At 38.5% G+C, this 22,131-nt stretch overlaps 1 long non-coding RNA gene across 1 annotated transcript; it reads right to left on the bottom strand.

The window, feature by feature from the left end:
- Positions 1-1,367: 1,367 nt before the first annotated feature.
- On the bottom strand, positions 1,368-16,960 carry LOC125367783. Its single transcript, XR_007214154.1, has 3 exons — positions 16,840-16,960; positions 15,850-15,852; positions 1,368-1,378 (listed from the first exon to the last, which is right to left on the bottom strand). It is a non-coding gene; the product is annotated as an uncharacterized LOC125367783 (long non-coding RNA).
- Positions 16,961-22,131: the final 5,171 nt, after the last annotated feature.

Genomic DNA, 22,131 nt, shown 5'->3' with positions numbered 1-22,131 from the left:
ACAACTTTGGCTAGATCACTATTCTTTTTTTTTTTTGCTAGTCCTGGGGCTTGAACTCAGGGCCTGAGGCACTGTCCCTGGCTTCATTTTGTTCAAGGCTAGCACTCTACTACTTGAGCCACAGCGCCACTTCTGGCTTTTTGTATATATGTGGTGCTGAGGAATCGAACCCAGGGCTTCATGGATACAAGGCGAGCACTCTACCATTAGGCCACATTCCCAGCCCTAGATCACTATTCTTTACTTAAATTGAGTACGTGCTGTTCACTTGTGTGCTGCATATTACACTCTGATTACACGTCCTTCCCTGTTTAAATTTTCTTCTTTTTAAGTCTGACCTCATGTATACAGGTTTAGATTTAACTTAAGTATAACTTATGACATATAGACACGTATCTTTCTTTTGCTTTGATTTTGAGCTATTCTTTTTTTTTTTTTTTGCCAGTCCTGGGCCTTGGACTCAGGGCCTGAGCACTGTCCCTGGCTTCTTCCCGCTCAAGGCTAGCACTCTGCCACTTGAGCCACAGCGCCGCTTCTGGCCGTTTTCTGTATATGTGGTGCTGGGGAATAGAACCTAGGGCCTCGTGTATCCGAGGCAGGCACTCTTGCCGCTAGGCTATATCCCCAGCCCCAGATTTTGAGCTATTCTTAATAACAATTCATTTAGTTCCCTGAACTGACACCTGAAATGAAAACTAAAGATTTTAAAATAGCTTCATCTAACCATCTTCTCCATTATCTCACACAACTTTTTATAGTTTTTCTTTATCTGGAAATCTCATCAAATATGAGATCACTTGGATTGGTCTTCTGATTTTCTTATTGTTTATCTCTTGCTTTCCATGTCTACTTTTTAAACTTCCTGAGCATTTCTTAAATTCTACTTTCTATGTCTTTTATTTTATTATCCAAACCTTTTTTGGATTTGCTATCAGAATCCAACTTATTAACATGTATTTTGGTGCCTCTCCTTAAAAAAAACAACAACCAATCCAAACCTAACAAACCAAACCAAACCAAACCACATTTCTCAGCCAGAAGCCAGTGGCTCACACCTGTAATCCTAGCTACTCAGGAGGCTGAACTCTGAGGATCATGGTTCAAAGCCAGCCCAGGCAGAAAAATCCCCATGAGCTTCTTATCTCCAATTTAACCATTCAAAACCCAGAAGCAGTGCTGTGGCTTAAGTGGTAGAGCACTAGCCTTGAGCACAAAGAGGCTCAGGGACGAACCCTAGGTCCTGAGTTCAAGCCCCATAACCGACAAAAACAAAACAAGAAACACGGTTCTCTGGTTTTCTGTTCTGAAACATAAAACCTTCTCTTATGCTCTTTGAATATATTAATGGCGGTTGGCATCTCCCCGATGCATCTGTTTCCTCCAAGTGTATTTGAGTGGCAGTCCTATCAGAGACTTTCCTTGCTGTTCTGATATTCCCTGGCTGTTTGGCTCAAACCAAAATTGTCCACGAGAAAGCTGATTAGAAACTCTGTGCGTGTAGCTTGTTGATGGTAGCTTGTTGACTGTAGCCTTCGCTGGATGGCAATCTAGCTGAGCCTATCCCATGGGGAATTTCCAAAGTCAAGAGCTTCGTTTCTATCCCTTGGGGAGTTCCCCATGTCAGGATCGTGCTTCGTTTTCCTCCCCCAGAGAAGATTTCTATTTTTCTGCCAGGAGCATGTTGGTTTGACAGCCAACAGTCTGGGAGCCGAGAGGGTCAGGGGCAGTTGCCGTGCAAAGTGGGAAAGGGATAAAAGAATAATTGCTTCATTAACACACTGTCAGAGAAGCCTTAACCTCATCTTCACCCTCACTTTCCAGAGATCCCTGAGTCTTGGGGGATTTTGTAATGTAAATTGAGTTTCCCTTCAGCTCTCCTCACTGCCAGTTTAGGCTTCTCTCTCCAGTCTGCTGTCAGTGTCTATATACTTCCCAGCCTCTAGTTTTGAGACAGTATCTTCTGTCCTAGTCTCTGTTTTGGTTTATGCTTTAGTCTTTACCTGAAAATTCAAATTAAGCTTTTTACAGGGTTGTCAGATGAATTCCACAAGCACATATGGAGCACCTTAATGCATAGGGTTCACAAACTATTTACAACATGAATGGATTCATGGAGGGTTTGACTGTTTTTACATGCTGCACTGGAATGATAGATGTTTCTCAAGCTTCTATTGTTCTCATAACCACTAGGGAACTTTAGCTCCTTACAATGTCCTTTGTTTATTCTTTATCTCCAGGGTACCATCAATCCTTTTTCTCATCTTCTATTAACCAGAAATCACCTTTCCTTGTTTTTGTTTTTCCTTTTAGATTTAAGTTTATAAGTTATTTCTGAGTCTGTGTCTTTTTTCTACATAAAAATGCCTTCACCAATCTTCACTAAGGAGAGGGGACTTTAACTCCAGCTAGTAAGAAAAATTATTGCCAATTTGTATTCAAGTTTAAGAATAGATTACCCTCCCTAGTAGGACTGGACAGTGCCATGATTCTTCCTATGTCACAGAGCTGGCAAGAGAAATTCAGAGCTCTCATGATTAATCACTTTATATATTAAAATGGTTATTATTTGTCAGTGCCCACTGTGTCGCAAGCACTGTACTAGGAATGTCATAGGTGTCAGGCAGTATTGTTTTCTAGAGGCAGAGTGTTTGGACTGTACCTCACCAGTTATTAGCTATAGGACCTTGAATGTCTTTGTGCTATGTTTCTTTATGCTTTCTTTCCTCATCTGTAAAATAAGTAAAATAATAACACCTCCTTTCAACTACAGCTTTCTTTCAATAAGATGAACAGCAAGCATCGTATATTTCTATCTTAGTGCTTGCTATCGCTTTTATTAGCATTCTACTTTTCAGTTCAAAGAAGTTAGTTTGTCCACAGCTAGACAGTTAGTGAACAGTAGAGCCAGAAATGCAAACACAGGCAATTCTGATAACACCTTTCCCTGAGTGTCAATGTGGCAATTAGACATTTATCATTTGCCAGTTATGCATGGTTACATGGAGTTTAAATGAAATAAAACCCTCAGTTGGCTGGAACCACTTCGCAAATGGATGAGAAGAAATATGATCTGCGTGATGTGATGGGGGACTGTGGTGGGAAGGACCAGTGGAGGAAGAGGCTGGAGAAGATCAGAGCATTTAGGCAAGGAAGGGGACAGCAGTGGCAAAGAATGTTGGTAACATATAGAGATAATTATCAAATGAAGAAGCACAGGAAAGATAATGGGAGATGGGCTTCTCATCACAGAACAGGGAGCTGAAATATCTAAAGCATGGAAACTAAACTAGATTTTGTGGCATTTGATTGGAATTGAGGATATTGCTATGAACTATATGGGTGTTGAAAATGGACATAGTGGTTTATAATCTCCACACAAAGAGTATTCCAAGCCCAGATGGCTTCAGGGTAAATTCTCCCAAACACTTAATGAAGATATAATAACAATTTTATTCAAGTCTGCAAAAAAAAAAAAAGAGGAGAAAATAGTTCCCAGCTCATTCTATGAGGCCATTACCATGAATGTTACCAAATACCAGACAAAGAGATTATAACAGAGGACAACTATAAGCCACTATTCCTTATGTACATAGATACAGAAATTGTAAACAAAAATTCATCACTTCAACTCTAACTGTGAATGATAAAAGTAGTCTTTCATAACTAAGTTGGAATTATCATAGGAATGTAGAATTGACTTAACATTAGAAAATCAATGGAACTCATCCAGCTAACAAACTGAAAAGCTTATGATCATCTCAATAGATGCAAAAAAGATGCTTGACAGAATTCAGCAGAGATTCTGTTCTACTTTGCCAAGGACAATCTCTCCTGAGAACCATAATTTTAGGAAAAGGAACAGGGATAACTGCATTATATCCTTGAAGATATTCAAAGCTGAGACTCTGCTACTCAAGCACAAATTCTACCTTTGTGTGACCTTTCACCAAATACATTAGGCTATCACTTAACACAGTGTTCCCCCAAACTCTCTTCCTTGAAATACTAATATCTCTTGAAATATAACGGCCTTTTGGGTATATCAAGATGTACAACAATATATACAGAGTTCCTAATTACAGGGAAAACTATGTCAAAGAATGTTTTCTTTCACATTAATTTCAATATCCTATCAGGAAAGACTCTTGAGTCTTGACTTGTGCATCTATTCCTGCGTGTGTGTGTGTGTGTGTGTGTGTGTGTGTGTGTGTATGGTATATATATATGGTATATATATATATATGTATATATATATATATGGTATAGGAGCTTAGAAAATGGCATGGAAGGAAGAGTCTGGGAAAATATCATACAATGCTGCATGCTCCCGATTCAACCTGCTGCTAGTATAATCTTTTGTCAATACCATGTCTATCAAAGTGCTTTTCTGATTGAGAAACTTCTTACCCCATCATGAGAATATGGCAACTTTTCTAATTCTTTTCTTTTTGGGCAGGTCCTGGGGATTTAACTTGGGGCCTGGGTAATGTCCCTGAGTGTCTTTTTGCTCAAGGCTAGCACTTTACTACTTGAGCCACAGTTCCACTTCTGGCTTTTTTGGGTAGTTAATTGGAGGTAAGGGTCTCACTGGCTTTCCTGTCTGGGCTGACTTTGAACTGAAATCCTTGTATCTCAGCCTCCTAAGTAACTAGGATTACAGGCATGAGCCACCAGTGCCTGGCTTAATTCTTTGATTATAATATTGTCATGTTCCTAAAAGAATCTAAAATGTTTATAACAGATTAATAAAAAAAACTCTAAGTTGTCAAGAAAATATTTAAAAATCACAGAAGACATCAATCATATAGATACTGCCAGTTGAAGGGGCTTTTCTAAATATACCAGAGAGAAAACAATGTAGTTAAAATTCATTTTTAGTGTTTGCTAACACAGTGTTTCTTTCTATAAACATGGACAACATATTAAGGAGAACTGTGTCCTGTGAGAAGTAAGTCTATAAAGAAGCCAGGCATAGGGTCATAAAGCTACCACAGAAAAACAAAATAAAAGGGAAATCAAGCTGAGCATTTTCCTTTTGTGGTTCCAGGGCACAAGGGACTTATGCTTTGTGCAAAACACCATGTCTGGGAAGTGAATAGTTTAAATAAGGTAGTAATATATTTTAAGAGCACCTTTTGAAAGTTACAATCCCTAAGGAAGATAAGCCATAAGAGTCTTTTCATTGTAGGAAAGAATCCAAACATACTCGTATAACAAAGGCACAAAATAAATCATGGTGTGGGGTAATATGTTGCATTCACATAAAGCACTGTTCTCTCCCAACCTGACCCTGCATAAGTAATTTTTTCAGTTACAATTCCTTTGCTTCAACACCTGGAATAGTTCTTGGATAAGTTATAAAATACTCAAGTTAACTGCATTAGGCTAATGGTCACTTAATGCAAACAGGAACAAGACTTCAGCTAACCCAGAATAGTATTTTGATTCTTCCTGTGCAGATTTAGAACAAAATCCATAACAGAATAAGAAAATACCAAAATCAATTTGCCATGACCCTGCCTTATGTAGCAAAATCAGGCCAAGCCCTGTATATTCACTGAAGAAAATACAGGTCCATCAAAAATGACGAGCTTGCATTTCAGTATCTTACCATTTTGTCTCCCATGTCCAAAAAGGAAATGAAAGGCCCAAATTGCAGTTCAAGTAGGCCTCATAAATACACGGATACAATTTATTCTGAGGACATGTAGAACAAGCAGCATGCACAACAAGAAAAGTCAAGGAGAAACAGTATTTATATTGATTCACCCAAAGTACTATTTTGTTTCAAGAAAGAGGGTTTCCAAACAGACTAAATTTTGATTTAAATCTTTTGGATGGAGAAACCAAGTCCTGGATATCTGAGAAATGTATATCCATTTTGTACAAATAATACCATAGTATCAAAGAAATGCTTTTGTAGTTGGGATGTAACATCTGCCTAGCATCTCCATGGTCACTGTGAAGTACAGAAAGGAAGGTAAGAGAGATAGAGTCCTTGTTCTCTGAGGGCCTCTCATCCTGTTATTTTTTAGAATTTTAGAAATGATACCAGAGGGTTTAAAATCTAAAAAAAATTTTTTTTTGTATTTTATTTTATTGATGAAATCTATTTGTAGACCTTAGTCTTAACTTTGGATACTTTGAAAGGATATGTCCCAGCCATCCCAGGGGACCATGTGGAGATCCTGAAGCATTGTAGACTGTCCCCCACTTGATGAGTGACCAGCAGAGCTGAACTAGAGCTACCCACCGGCGTCCCAGTGGGGTTCTGTTCAGTTGATTCCAAAATGGAGTCGACTGTGAGGGAATAAACAGCTAATTGGAGCCCTCACACCAATTGCTGACTCCCTTGACCTAGCCTGGTGGCTAATGGTCCCTGGGAGTGGGGCTCAGAGCAGCCCAGTGGCCTTACAGAAAATCGGATCCTAGCCCCCGGCTAATGGTCGCTCACCCTGCTTGGAGGTTAATCGTTGTTGTGGTGGATGGAAGCAGAGCAATCCGTCAGGAGAAAGTTAACTCAGTGGTCCACCGGATGGGCTTAGGACTTGGACCCCCCCCCCCCCAAAAAAAATGGGGGAGCAAATCCACCCGGGAACCTATCCTATGTTCGGCACCAATGAAAGGCTATGTCCTGGCCATCCCAGGAGACCATGCAGAGATAATCATGGACAGAAGAAGGTTCATAAAGAGGTTTATTAGTGGGGCCATAGTTCCCATGGGAGAGGGAGCAACATGGCATCTGCACCTTATCCAGGTGGCAGCTTCTCTGGGGGTAAAGGGGAAGTAGGTAGGTAGTGAGTAGGAGTGGCTCATTAGGTATGGGTGGATCTGGGGGCTGGTGGGAGGAGCTGAGGACCTGAGGCAGGGGAAATGCTAACAGACTTTACTTTTTATTTACCAGTTTGGAAATGGCCATCTTTGTGTCTACACAGCATCAATGATCTCAGAATAACTACAGAATGGTTGTTTTCCTCACTAGATTTCTGGCTCACAAAAATTTTATTTAGAAAAAGATAGTTTTATTGATCTCTGTTATATCCTAAATTCTATTAACCATGTCCAACAGAAATGCAAGACTATGTGTACCAATAGATAGATAGCATAAGAATATTTCTAGTGACATTATTTTGTAGTAGGTGCAAACTACAAACAAACCAGATAGCCAGCTTAGTAGATGAATAGGTTTGGTGCATTTATATAACAGAATACTGTATGGTAATGACAATAAACAAACTGCTTTTTATTCAACAATATGGATAACACATGGAAGAGGACAAAAGAACACATTAAGTAGACATCCTTTGTCTAAAATTCCAAGGTATCAATACTATATGAATGTAAATGGTGCATATACAGGCATATTCAAGTGGCAAAACCACGAAGAAAAGACAAGAAGAATGAAGAGGAAGTGGAGGAGGGGGAGAGAACAAAGGGAAGAAATCTTGTTCCTCCCCTTCCCCTTCTTTTTTCTCTCTTTTCTTCTTCTTCCTGCTCCTCTCCTCCTTTCTCCCCCTCCTTTTCTCTCTTTTACTTATACCACTTGTAGACTCTATGTGTCACATGTTATCACCTTCATATATGTGATAGTTCACAGTAAAGCACCTCTAGAAACAGCAAAGGTTACTAGACTGAACATTACAAGCATTCATATTCATGTGTGTGCACACAATTTAATTGGCTTCAAAAGGAAAACAACAATAAATCTGTACTAGATTTCTCTTATTCTTGTCTGTCAAATACATATTAAGACTTCAAATTTACTTAAAAATTGAGGAGAGGAAGGCTTACATCAAAGTTACTATTCTGAGTCAGGTATCTCATTCCTGTCATCCTGGGTACTCAGGAGCTTGAGATATGGAGGAATGTAACTCTAATTCTGGCCTGGGCAGAAAAGTCTATAAGACTCTATCTCCAAAATAACCAGCAAAAAAAAAAAACCTGGCTGGAGGCATGGCTAAGTGGTAAAGTACCAGCTTCGCAAGGAAGCACAAGGATTAACCAAGTCCTGAGATTAAAGCATATTATTGGCAAAAGGAAAGTACTTATGTGTATTATGAGTATTTTGTGAGAGTTTCAAATATCTGTGGAGTTTGAGCATCTTAATTGAATGTATGTATTCCTAATCTATTTTCTGAGTGTTGATAAAACTTGCTGATATAATTGTAAAAGCAGTATTTAGATACATGGGCATCTTCCAGTTCTTAGAGTTGTGACATAGAGGCAACTCTGCTTTGATCTTATATCAATCATCTGTTCCTATGTTTTCTGCCAGTATTTTATTCTAATTTTAGAAATGTCTTCTTCTTTGAAAATAAACAAACATGAGCTAGCCCAGCCACATCTACTTATAATTTTCCATCGTAAGCTTTAATCAACCTATTTTATTCATGTTCCTGAATTAGTTGGGCACCAGGTTATTGTGCTACCAAATCATTTCTCTTCCATCTGTCCTGGGTGGAACCCATAGCAACATATAATTTCAGGCAATATAATATCTTTAAAGTCCCTTATAGCAATGATTTTGGTTAACAGGCTGCTAATATCAAACCTTGACATATCACACCAGGAAAAATCAGGTGGACCGCCTGCCTACCTCTTTTCACCAGAACAGACTCTTTAAAAGGAGAAAAGAAAATTTTCATAGTCCCTTTAGCCTCCCCTCCGTGTCCATTATTATTTTATTGCTCTTGGGAGGTTAAACTCAATTTAGTTTAAGATACCTCAACTTAACCTGTCCTCTTTGAAGGTTAATTTTTTTTTTTTCAAAATCAGTACCTCCAAGTAATGTTCTGATGCAAGCAATGTACAGAACAATACAGTTATTCTCACCATCCCAAGGTTTAACCATAGCATAGGTTACTTCAAATACACATTGATGTAAGGCTTGGCAAAATAAGCAACGACACTATGTAAGTCTTATGTGGTCAACACAAAAAGATGGTAATCCAACATCCAGAATTAAAGCCTTAAATACAAAGTAATCATTCACTTTTTACAATTCTTGGTACAAGTCAACAGTGACTAAAAATGGGTATCTTTTTTTAGGCGGTTGGTCATTTCATTCTGAGTTATTCTTGCAGTTGTTACTATGTTTCAATAAGAATGAATTCTGTAAGAGGGAAAGACAAAATATAGAAATATAGAGCAATATTGTTATTATTATCCTAATATTTACTGGTCCCAGGGCTTGAACTCAGGGCCTGGGTGCTGTTCCTGAGCCTCTTTGTGCTCAAAGATAGCATTTTACTGCTTGAGCCACAGCACCACTTCAACTTTTTCTAAGTAGGTTATTGGAGATGAGTCTCACAGACTTTCCTGCCCAGGTTGGCTTTGAACCGTGATCCCAGATCTCAGTCTCCAGAGCAACTGGAGGAATGAGTCACTGGTGCCTGGCTTAGAGCAATATTTTTGTAACATTATTCCACCTAAGTGATTTCTACTTATAGCCCATTGCTTGGCTCCAAAATACTCCATGTCAAAAGAATATTTCCACAAATATATCTGAATATTTCCACAAATATAATAAGATGATTATGATCATAAATACAAACCACAACTGGTAACCCTGATCCCAATTCCACTGTCATAAAGGGGAGTATCACTGAATTAGTTTCCAAAAATATTACTCACATCCAAATACAAACTCTAAGGTTCATTCCAAACTCAGATTACGTTGAGATTAGTTATTATTAGAGTTATAGATATCATAGTTGCCTTCACTCACAGTGAAATTTAAAACTGAGATAGAATAAATAACTTTATCTGGGAAGCGGAAGTAAATGTGCTCAATGACACTGCCTATGTTAAAGAAAAAGTATAAAAAAATAAAAACAATGCCATCTTTTACTTAATAACTGGATTAAAACCAATGCTTTCAGTATACCATAAATAGCTTTAGTTTCCTTGATGGTATATTCAAAATCCTCATATGAAAAAAGGGATTTTTAGTTAGTAACCACAACATCTCTGACAAAATTACTTCTTCATCTGCTATGGATGGAATGTCGTCTGTGTTCCCCTCAAAGTTCATCTGCTGGAGCTTTCTTTGGTTCTCAGGCAGCACTCGTGGGAGATGGTGGAGTCTGTGAGTGGTGGGCCTGTTGGGGGGTCCTTGGGGTGTGCTCTGGAAAAGTCGTTCTCAATATCCACTGAGTTCTTCTGCGGTCGGCCTCACACAAGCAAGCTGGCCACTCCTGCTCTCTCTGCTGCGGGCTCTTCATGCGATTGTTTGTTCTCTTGAGGCTCACTCAAGCCACTGCTCTCTGCGGTGCTGAGCCATTTGGGCTTTTGGCCTCCCACACTGAGAGCAACATACACTTCTTTCTTCCTAAGTATCCTGTGTCCTTCATATCTTTTTGGTAACAAAAACTGACTACTACATAGCATCCCCCACCAATTACTTATGTAATAAAATCGGAGTAAAACTAACCATGCATTTTCCAACCAGATTTTTCCCCTGCACAAAACATTGAGAAAAATTATAGCTATAGTTTTTCCACTCTGCAATGGTAGTGACTGAAGAGAGAGATAACTGAAATCAAGAATAGAACCTAGAACTTGAAGATATTAGTACAGGTGATTTTAATTGGACAAATAGACAATAAGTTAACTATAAATCAAATGAGATTTAAAATTAGTGAAATATGGTAAGAAGTTAATTCAGTAAAAAATGAATTATTGACCACATCTATTCAGATAATTACAACCATCCAGCAGCTTTAATTATAATTTTCTCTTAATTTATCTCTCAAAATACATACCAAAATAATTATCTTATTGGTTACATTATTAATTTAATATCTTTATAAGCCAGCAAATAGTTATTGATGCAATACAAGAGTTGAGAGTTCTGATAAAGAGTATCAATCAAGGAAACTCATTGTTTATGAATAAGCATTTGTTGCTGTTTCAAAATTATTATTTCCCTCAGTTCTGGAGAGCCAAAAGTTGCTTATATAAATAATGTGCTGTGTAAACACAAAATAAAAATTTAAATACTTACTTCTGTGTCAAACAGTGGTTTTTGGTTCTGTTCTTTTTGTTTTATTTTTTGGTGCTGGTCCTGGCGGCATGATCTCCGGGCCTGAGTGTTATCTCTAAGCTTTTGTGCTCAAGGCTAGCACTCTACCTCTTGAGCTACAGCTTCACACCTGGCTTTTTGGTGGTTAATTGGAGACAACAATCTCATGGACTTTCCTTTCCTAGTTGGCTTTGAACCTCAATCCTCAGATCTCAGCCTCCTGGGTAACTAGGATTACAAGTGTGAGCCCCTATTGCCTGGAAAATAGTGTTTCATGTTTCTATAAACAAGGAAAATGGGCAATTCTCAATATGCTTAATACCCCGAGTTAGACATTTTAAAGATATATTTGACTAACTCAAAGAATCCTAAAACAATTACTCAAAGTATGAAAAAAATGTCATTCTGGCCGAAAAAGGCTGTACAAAACTAGATGTATAAGAATCCTTCAGTGTCTGAAATTGGAATAGAAAATCTTAGACATAAAACTTTTGCTATCAAGAAAAGGTGTAACAAACTGAAATAACTTAAAAAATTACCATCTTTTTGATAGTCATCTATGGCCCTTGATGAATTGTTATTCTCTTTCAGTGATGAAATTCCCTCTGAACACATTAAAGAGAGCGTCACTAATAAGATGGATGAAGACGAGGGAGAAGCTAGAAAGCCAAGAACATATCATGGAAGGCAGGGCTGGGTAGTGGAGGAGAACAAATCACAACTGTGCTCTTCTAACCATGAAGTGACAGCCTCGTCTGGATCAGTGGTTTCCAAGCATGTCTACACAGGGGAATCACCGGGAAGTTAGCACACTCCTGATGCCTGTGGCTCGCCCCAGAAAGAGTGTTTTAATTGGGCTGGTGAATGGCCTGGGATTTGAAGTTTTAGAGATCTCCAGGTGATTCTAATGTGCAGACAAGTTTGGGAACAACTGGTTTATACTCATATTTTTGACAAATTAGGTTCATATCAACTTTTGCATACTTTCTATATTAGTCTCATGCCATTTTGGGAAATCTAAGAAAGAACTATTTGTTCTAGAATATTCCCATAACTGTAAATCTAGGGAGGTAAACCAAGATCCCAAAGCAAAACTACAACATAATTGAATTATGTATCAATGTCAAAAAGAGATGAAAGTTGTAAGAATAAAGACAAGAATTAAGCTCAAGTTCACAGTTTCTTCATGCTAAGAATTACTTCTTTTTAATTTTAAAGCCATACCATCCTTAAACCAGATGAAATTGGAAATCATCTACAACATGTTGATCTGCATTTAAGTAAAGACCTGGATTTGTACATAGTAGGCCATCTTTCTACCTCATCATATGGAACAGGGCTGCTGCTTGAAGGAGGAGTAAGGAACTGGATGCTATATATAATTAAACTTGCTTATTAACAGGAATCAAAATGTCTTATAAGCAGCCAGTTAAGCTAACAGGTTTGATGTCAAGGACTTTCAATTTCACTTTCACAGTAAGATCTAATTATGTTTCCTCCTGTTCTCTTCCTCTTGTAGGAAACAAGAGTTATCAGGACCACATAATGTGGATCACATAGTGTGAAACATGAAACCATCAGTTTACCCAAACCAAAAAATGGGAATACTACATATTTTTTGCCCTGCTTAATAAAACAACAACAGAAAAGATGAAGTCTCACCTACAACAGGTGAGCAGATTAAAACTGGAAAGCATACATTTTTATGTCAGAGATTCACAAGAACATATAATTTCGTTGATAAATGAGGCTGACATGTCAAACAGACCGGAGAGCTGTGCTGAAATGTATTGTTAATTTGAAATAAAAGCAATGACCCGGGGCTGGGGATATAGCCTAGTGGCAAGAGCGCCTGCCTCAGATACACGAGGCCCTAGGTTCGATTCCCCAGCACCACATATACAGAAAACGGCCAGAAGCGGCGCTGTGGCTCAAGTGGCGGAGTGCTAGCCTTGAGCGGGAAGAAGCCAGGGACAGTGCTCAGGCCCTGAGTCCAAGGCCCAGGACTGGCCAAAAAAAAAAAAAAAAAAAAGCAATGACCAGATCATAACACAGACATGAGGTGAGAGGGAGTGGTAGCCAGTAGACAAAAACTAGCAGTGGAAGGTATCACTTATGGTTCAATTAAAAAATCTGTTTAATGAAATATTATATGTCCTAAGAAACAGGACATGGTGATGTACATCTGTAATTCTAGCACTGATGCAGGAGGATCTCCAACGAAACTCGAACTCAAAATTTCCTAGGGAAAGCCAGCTACAAATAACTAAAATGCACACAGAGAAACCAGAAATCATTCTAGATATTCCCAAATAGGCCGTATCAGATATGCTCTTTCTGATAAGTAATGCTGGTGATTTGGATTCATTTCAAGGGCCAGTTTAACCAGTTGTTTATTCTGAAGGCTTAACTTAGGAGATCTGAAACTGAGATATGAGTTTCCCTATATGTCTGAATTTTGTTGTGGTTCTATTTCCCGCCTATAAAGACTTTCACCCACAAGCTCACCAAGCGAGGTCCTGGAAGTGAGCAACAGTCTTGTCCTGTCTCCTATCCTTGTACTTCCTGAATAACCAATCAATTCACCCCAGACTTGGCATCCTTTTCTCTACCAACACAGACTCCATAATTTTTCTTGCCTAAACTACTGCACTTCTTGCCTGGTGGGTTTCTATACCCATGACACGATGCTCAGACAAGACTCTTCTATCTTGTTGAAGTTTCTTCTGCTCTCCTACTCAAATAAGTACATACCATCTTCCTGCTTATTCTCTAACAGCCCTGTACGTTAACTCTTGCTATTCTTTATCCTGGAATAGTTATCCCCCCACGTTTTTCTTTTCTTTTTGTGTCAGTGATGGAGTTTGACTTGAGAGTCTTGTATTTTTTTAAAAAATTGTCAAAGTGCTGTACAGAGGGGTTACAGTTTCATACATAAGGCAGTGGGTACATTTATTGTATAACTTGTTACCTCCTCCCTCATTTCCCCCCTCCCCTTTCCCTTCTCCCCCAATGAGTTGTTCAGTTGGTTTATACCAAATGGTTTTGTAAGTATTGCTTTTGGAGTCATTTGTCTTTTTATCCTTTGTCTCTTGATTTTGATATTCCCTTTCCCTTCCCTAGTTCTAATACAAGTATATACAGTATCCAGGGTACTCAGATGAGATACAGTGATAGCGTGGGCACAACCACAGGAAGGGGTTACAATGGGCAGGTATTCTACCTCTTGAATCACACCTCCAGTTACAGTTGTTTTGTTTTTGGAAGGCAGCTATGCTCACCACTGTACCACCAACGCAGTTGTTTTGTTTTTGTTTTTTTGTTGTTTAATTGGAGATAGAATCTCTTGAGCTGTTCTGCCTGGGCTGGCTTTCAAACTGTGCACTTCCAGGTCTTAGCCTCCTGACTAAGCTAAGATTATAGGCATGAGCCATTAGTACCTGGCTCCCCAATATTCTTGTAGACAAGCTTTTATATTTAACCCAAGACTCAGCCTAGCATTTCTCTTTCAAATCTTCTCTAATTTTACCAGGCTGAACGAAGGGGTTTCCTCTTCTGTGCTTATATAACCTTGTATCCTACTCTATTGGAACATTAGCCATATTGTTGTAAGTTTACTTCACATTTGTCTCCTTATCTAGAAAGTATAAAGGTAAGATGAGTACCATATCCTATCCATGTTATTGCTTCTGTACCTGGCACTCAGAAAGGGCTTAACAAATTTTCCTGTGCTAAACCTGTGATGCTTCTTCTACCTACTGGAATTACTTGGGGGAACTTTTAAAACTACTGAGGCTGGAACTCATCCCAGGACAGCTAAAATTTTTGGAGTGAAGCCCAGGACTTTCCAGGTGATTCCAATGTACTATAAGGGTTAAAATCCACATCCAGGGCTGGGGATATGGCCTAGTGGCAAGAGTGCCTGCCTCGGATACACGAGGCCCTAGGTTCGATTCCCCAGCACCACATATACAGAAAACGGCCAGAAGCGGCGCTGTGGCTCAAGTGGCAGAGTGCTAGCCTTGAGCGGGAAGAAGCCAGGGACAGTGTTCAGGCCCTAAGTCCAAGGCCCAGAACTGGCCAAAAAAAAAAAAAAAAAAAAAAATCCACATCCAAAGGCTATTGAAGCTATAACAAGAATATAGGAAGTTGGAGAGTGTTTTGTGATTGTTTTTAAAGGACATATTGTTTATCTGGCTGAGTAATAAATTACCCCCAAACTTAGCAGCTTAAAAATAAGCTCAAATATCATCTCCCATGGTCTCAGAAATCTGGGAACAGCTTGGCAGAGTCCCCCTCACCAGGGCTTCTCAAGAGTCTGCATTGTTTTTCTGCGGAGGCAAGGACTGGAGGGAAGGAGGCTACCAGGGCTTGAACTCAGGGCCCCACACTTGTTTGGCTTGCTTAACTGGCATCCCACCACTTGAGCTACACCTCCAGCTTGCCTTTGTGGTGGGTAATTTGGGCTTTTCTGCCTGATGAGAGTGTTTCTTCAAGCTCACTCATTGTGATTGGTAGTATTCATTTCCTCACTGACTATGGGCCAGCACCCTTCCCCAGCCCTCCTGTCTTTCATTAGGGCAGCTTAGAAATGGTAACCAGCTTCCACTAAAGTGAGAGTAAGAGATGAGGGCAAGCAAGGGTGGGCATGATGGAAGCCCAATCTTAGAGGTGAGATCTTGTCACTTTTTAACTATATTGTCACTTTTGCCATAGTGTATTCATCAAAAATATTATTGCCACCCGTTGATGTATACAGCTGTAACCTTGGAAGGCAGAGGCAGGAGAACTTAGTTTGAGAATTGATCTAGCCTGCATTAAATAACAAGCTTCTTGTCTTTTGGGGGTAAAAGGGAGGTGAAGCATGCAAACTCAACATGAAGACATAATACCAGGCAGTAGACTATCACTGGTAGCCAGTGTAGAAGGTGCCTAGTACAGACATTTAATTCTATTCGGCCTAAAAACTGACCTACCTTATAGAAATCAATCCCAAGTGGACTATCTTCAAGTTTCCTTGTAGAATAGATGCAATATGCTTTGATGGAGATGAATGAAAATAAACTGACAGATGTACTTACTAATAATAAATTTGTATTTTTAATTATCTGATTACAGTTATATTAATATAAAGCTATTTAAACAAGATAGTATCAAAGCAGGTCAGTCTGAGTAACAATAGCCTTCACAAAGTCTAATGAATTAGGTCAATATGCTTTTTGAAGATTAAAAATGATCCTCCTTCATTTCCCTAAAATTTTCTTCATTACACAAGTTCATAGAAAATAGGCCAGGCATATCAAGGGCTCAACACAAAAGTTATTTTGAGTAAAAAGTAGGTGGGGTTGGAGCTCAACGGTAGAAAGCTTGCCTAGCATATGCAGGTAAGTTAATATACTGATATTAGATTGATAACAATTTCTTTACATCTTAAGGCAAGAGCCAATATATTGGACAACATTGAATTGTGGTGTTAGCAACCATAACTTAAGCCTTCTTTCCTTAAAGATTCTATCAGAAGCTATGTGACTGATAACCACTTATTGCTACCACGGCAAGTTAAAGTTTAACAATATTTAGCACTACACAAAATATTAAAAATGAAAAAAAATTATGATAAAAGTCACAAACGGCCTGAACTCTGGAAGCCTGATGGTGACAACACATTTATACAAAATCCTAAAGTCCATAAACTTCTGTTCCACCTACAAACTGCCATCTTTTAGAAGTCAATTCTTGTTTATTGCTTGTTTCTTTGTTTGTTGTCAATCATGAAACCAGGTCCGCAAAAAAAAAAAAAAATACTCCTTTCCAACTGGTATTTCCACGTGTTTAGGTCAGCAACTTTCCATTGTGTATCTAAAACCAAACAACTACTAAACAAACATAAAAAGGTCTAGAATAGACCTATCAGTGGATCACAGTAGCTCAACAGCTTATACACATAATTATATAAGACAAGGATATGCAAAAACAACTCAAAGAGGACACAGGAGGATTCTATTGTTGACATTAATAGGTGAATTTCCTTTGGCATACCCTACGTGGTTACTGTATATGATTTTGGCACACTGGATATTGTATATATGCCTACCTGAACTAGGGAAGGGAAAGAAAAATGAGGGTGTAACAGATATCACAAGAAATGTACTCACTACCTTATTATGTAACTGTACCCCCTTTGCACAACACCTTGTCAATAAAGTTTAATTAATTAAAAAAATCATGGGGCTTGACCTCAGGGGGCATTTTTGCTCAAGGCTAGTGCTCTATCACTTTGAGCCACAGTACCACTTCCAGTTTTCTGGTGGTTCATTGGAGATAAGTCTTTTGGACTTTCCTGTACAGACTGGCTTTGACCCTCAGACCTCGGCCTCCTGAGTAGCTAGGATTATAAGCATGAGCCATCAGTATCTGGCTGGTCAATACATTCTTGTTGCAGAGAACCTTCCATGTTAGTATTGTCTTTTTATTTTTTAAATTGTAAAGGTGATGTACAGTGAGATTACAGTTACATAAGTCAGGTAATGAGTACATTTCTTTTTGAACAGTGCCACCTATTCAGTATTGTCTTTGACAGCACCTTTTTTCCCCTTACACTTCCAAAATATTTGTTTTAAAATGTTTGCACCTTGTAGAGCTTGGTTTAATTTTTTAAAGGGTGTAGTCACAATGCAAGATTATAAAAAATACGATTGAGAAATCTGCTTTGAGTGCTTTATGCATGGGTAGAGATGATTTGCTAACAACTTATTACAGCTTACTTTTTAAAAAGATTAACCAGCACCAGTGGGGAAAAACCTGCCCTTTCCTTCTGCTGAGGTGGCAATTCTTAAGATAAAGCCACAATCAGCTACTATTTCACAACATAAACAATTTGATGTCACACAGAAGATGTGAAGATTAAAGCTAGTAACATCCTGTTGAATCTCTTCAGTCTTTTAACAAACCCCTAAGCCATCGAGTGTGTGGCCTATACATAGCTATTTGGGGCTTATATTTGAATTTATCATTAACCTTTCTCAACAGATGGCCTTTAAGCTGCCCAAAAGAAAGATGGTCAGAGATTGGTCACTTGAAAATCCAGTAAGTTTTCTTTTCACTGTAGTATGAGTTATAAATTCTAAAATTACTTTCTGTGCATTATAGCCTTGAGCAAATAAATAAAATATATTGATGCTAATGGCAGGTATCTACTGAGGTAGTTATAAACATGGCTATAGAGGAAGACTAGGAAGTAGTGTTAAAGTGGAATTGCAGGTACTAGCATAAACCTACCGTCTTCAATGGACTGAAGTAAGCATGGGTATTTGTATCTGTTTACTAACGACTCTAAGCAATGCTATGCCAGTAGTAACATACTTGACACTAAGATCTTGGTTTCTGAGTACTATCATCTATGAAAAATAAATGGCTTCTTCTGGGATTGGAGTCAGTGGTTACGAGATGAATCAGAACATCTTGTAACAAAAACAAAGGGCTTAAAGAATGATGAGGATACAAGAAAAGTATACAAGGACTTCCATTTAACCAAGGACAATTAGAACATCAAAACATATTCTCACATTAGATTTCAATCTGTTGACCAAGAATCATGCACCTAGTCTGTTACTACAGATGAATGGAAAGAACAGTAAGTGCCTTCTTTTAGGAGACTCAATAGACTTTGTCGGAAGAGATAGAATTAAAAAACCAATTACTGCCTTGGGGACTTGGGAGAGCAAGTTTCTATGTCTCATGGTCAAGGGTTCTGTTTCTACGTAGCCCAATGGTATGAGAGCAGCTGTCTCATGGGGGTACAATTCTCTGCTGAATACAGAGGCCAATGTTGTGATTCTTTCACAGGAATCAGCATCAATGCCACATTACATCTTCCCCCATCATCAACAACCCAGGATCTTGCATGGAGCCTATGGTCCACATATCAAGGCTACTACTACTGCAGTCTAGAACAGCTGCGGGGCATTATTCCTCTAGGCTACAATCAATCAAAGCTTCCATGTCGGTTAGTATGTGAGCTGGCGCAGAGGCCTACCAACTTCTGCACTTCTTTATTGATGGTAAAGGCAGCAGGGTCAGCCATTGCTTGTCATTTTGAGAGAGTATCTTGACACTCCTCTGAGCACAGGCCCTGAACTAGGGTGTCTGCAATCTTTACAGTGTTTAATTTCCTTTCCTCTGGAGTACACGTTTTCTTCAGCATAGCAGCTATGTTTTGATCATCCTGTCTAATTAGCACAATGTTGTGAAAAAAGTGATGTTTTCAGGTTTATAATTTTTTAGATCCTGTTATAACTGAGTAAGCTATCTTCTGATCCTCTTTCCTTTTTTTGGTGGGTCTTGAACTCAGGACTTCTCACTTTTTAGACAGGTGTTCTACTGCTTAGCCACATCTTCAACGTTCTGATCATCTTTTCAAATTGGAATGGAATAAAATGCATTTGACAAATCAATTTCTATCTGAGGCTTTATTAATCTAGTCTATAAGGCCTAGAAGTTGAGATCAAGTTCACTACTTGGTTGGGCTGGCAATAATCTACAGTCATTTTCTATAGTTATTTTAGGGATCAGCCTGACAAATAAGCAACATAGGATTGGAACTATAACTTCTCTTCCCTTCAGGTCTCAAGTGGAAGCATTCTTTATATGCCAAAGATATAATTTTGTCTGATTTATTTTGGCAGGAGCAAGAAGCAGTTTCAGTATTCCTTTGACTCTACCAATTATGACAGGTTTTAAACTATAAACCAAGTAACCTCAAAATCCAATCCCAGGTATACTTTCTAGAAAGTATATGTTAGGGGAGCAGTTCATGGAGGTAGGAGGAAGATCTACCTAATGAAAGACCAGGGGACACATAGGGGGATCTATCCAGATGATCCCACAATCCTAGGTTTCTCTAATTAGATTTTCCTGGACCAAATAACTCAAACGTCTCTGGAGTTCTCTGCTTCTTAACAATTGAGCCAAAATTTGACCAGATCTGTTCTGCTACAGTGATAAAAGCTGCTTTGTATTACCACAGAGCCTCTCACATTTAAGTCATGAACTAAACTCCTTAATAGATAGTTCTCATTTTACTTCTGTATTGCAACCATACAAGTTAGCAGTAAGTTGCCAACTACTGTCTTTGCAGTCACTATTTTTGTCTCTGTAGGCATTCATCCATAATTTCCAAATACTCTTATCTTTTCATTTACATTGTATTTCTCTTCACTGGGACACTGTCCCAGGTCAACACTAGAATAATTGCTTCAAACTTAGAGCAGAAACTGAATGCCCCAACCAACATGATGTTATCTGTCAGGTGATGGGCTTGTTCTACTTTTATGATGCCAAAATGGGATTAAATGTGCAAGGTTTTAAAAAATAAGAAATGAGGAAGGAGTGGGGGAAAATGAGTGGATCATCACTGTACAAGGCAAGCCTGACCCCAACTACAAGAGGCAGGACAGGAAAGCTGAGTACAAGTGTCCTAGGCTGCTATTTACCCTCAAAAAGGCTTAGCAAAGCGGAGTCCTTGAGTCTAAGCTATCAGAAGCATCTTGAGTCTCCTAGAAATAAGCTTGCGTGAGCATTCTGTCATGCTCAGTCACTGAGCTGAGAGAAGCAAGGTCTTGGTCCAGCGATGGATCTCAAAGCACAGTAGCTGGGAACCTTGGTCAGAGCAAGTCCTGGTAGTTGGGCATCTCTTACATGCATCCTCCCATCATAGCATCTCAGATCAAACCAGATTGGGCTAGTGTAGTTATGGTTGGTGCCATCTCACAATAGCCTCACTGTTGTAGCAAGTGGGAAAGCTGGGATTCAAAGAAGGTAGTTTGATTTCTCGATCTATACTTTGAATCACTATATTAAGAAGCATCTCTTAGAACTGCAAAGATCTAACATGAAGAGTATCGTGCTTAAAATGCACATGGAGGTTAATCCAGACTGGTAAAGAGTCAGTAGACTTCTCTACGGAGTTTATACTTCATTTTACAGATAACAAAATAGGTAGTGAATTTCATAGATTGATATATATGAATATATTATGTATGGATTAGGTATACACATGAATAATTTATAGGCCCATATGTAGCATTCGTTTTCTGTAGTATAAAATGTTAGCAGATTTGAAAACAGATGCAACAAAAAGTGATTTTTGGATTGCATATATGGTAAGATGTGTCCCCAGGTATTTAGGGTAGGATGGTCAGAAAATGTTGGCAAAGCATTCCTAGATTCTAGGATGTAAAATTTTGAAAAGACAACAAAAATGAACCCATACAAATTCATTTTCCATTGCATTCTTTATAAAATCTTACTGCAGTACAAGGCAATCAAAAACTCATTTAATTTTTGCTATCACAAGTGTTAAAATGATGTATCATTTTTATGCAGATATTCTTTCTGCATAGACTGTTAAATATATATTTTCACGCTAAATGGAATTCTACAGACTACTTTTTATTGGAAAAAGGAGGCTACATGTCTACTCACAATCTTTGTTATAAGAAATAGTTATTACTATCTCATTAAGAAGAGCAATATGAAATTATTTCCTTCATCCACATGGGCTCAAATAAAAACTTAAATGAAACATCAAGTCAGACTCTTAGACACATATGTATTAACATTATAATGCTGTAACTCCAGTAACTTCAAGAGAACGTTGGGCTTTCTGTGTGAAGGCAGAAATTATCATGCCCTATTACATAGTGGAAAAAAATAGAAAAATCAAAGAAAAATTAAGTGGAAAATGTAAAAGCAGAAAATTGAAAACATTTAGAACTCCCAAATTCAGAGCCTCCAGAATCTCATCTTAGTTACCTGTTAGTACTTATTTTCCAGGGGGACAAATATGAATCAAAATGAAGCTTTCAAATTTTAGACTGCTTCACTTCCTTCACTTCTTAAAAACATAAAATGTGAACTTAGAAAAAGCAAGAATTTGGGACCTGGATATCTTTTTTCCCCCCCTTTTTATTGCTGGGGCGTGAACTCAAGGCCTGGGCACTGTCCCTGAGCTTCTTTTAGTTAAGGCTAGTACTCTACCACTTGAGCAACAGTAACACTTCCAGCCTTTTCTGTTTATGTTGTACTGAGGAACTGAACCCAGGGCTTCA

Source organism: Perognathus longimembris, chromosome 19 (genome assembly GCF_023159225.1).
Source record: "Perognathus longimembris pacificus isolate PPM17 chromosome 19, ASM2315922v1, whole genome shotgun sequence".
In the NCBI taxonomy this organism is placed as follows: Eukaryota; Metazoa; Chordata; class Mammalia; order Rodentia; family Heteromyidae; genus Perognathus; species Perognathus longimembris.
Note: the sequence above shows the minus strand (reverse complement) of the source record. Positions and strands in the feature narration are given on the sequence as shown.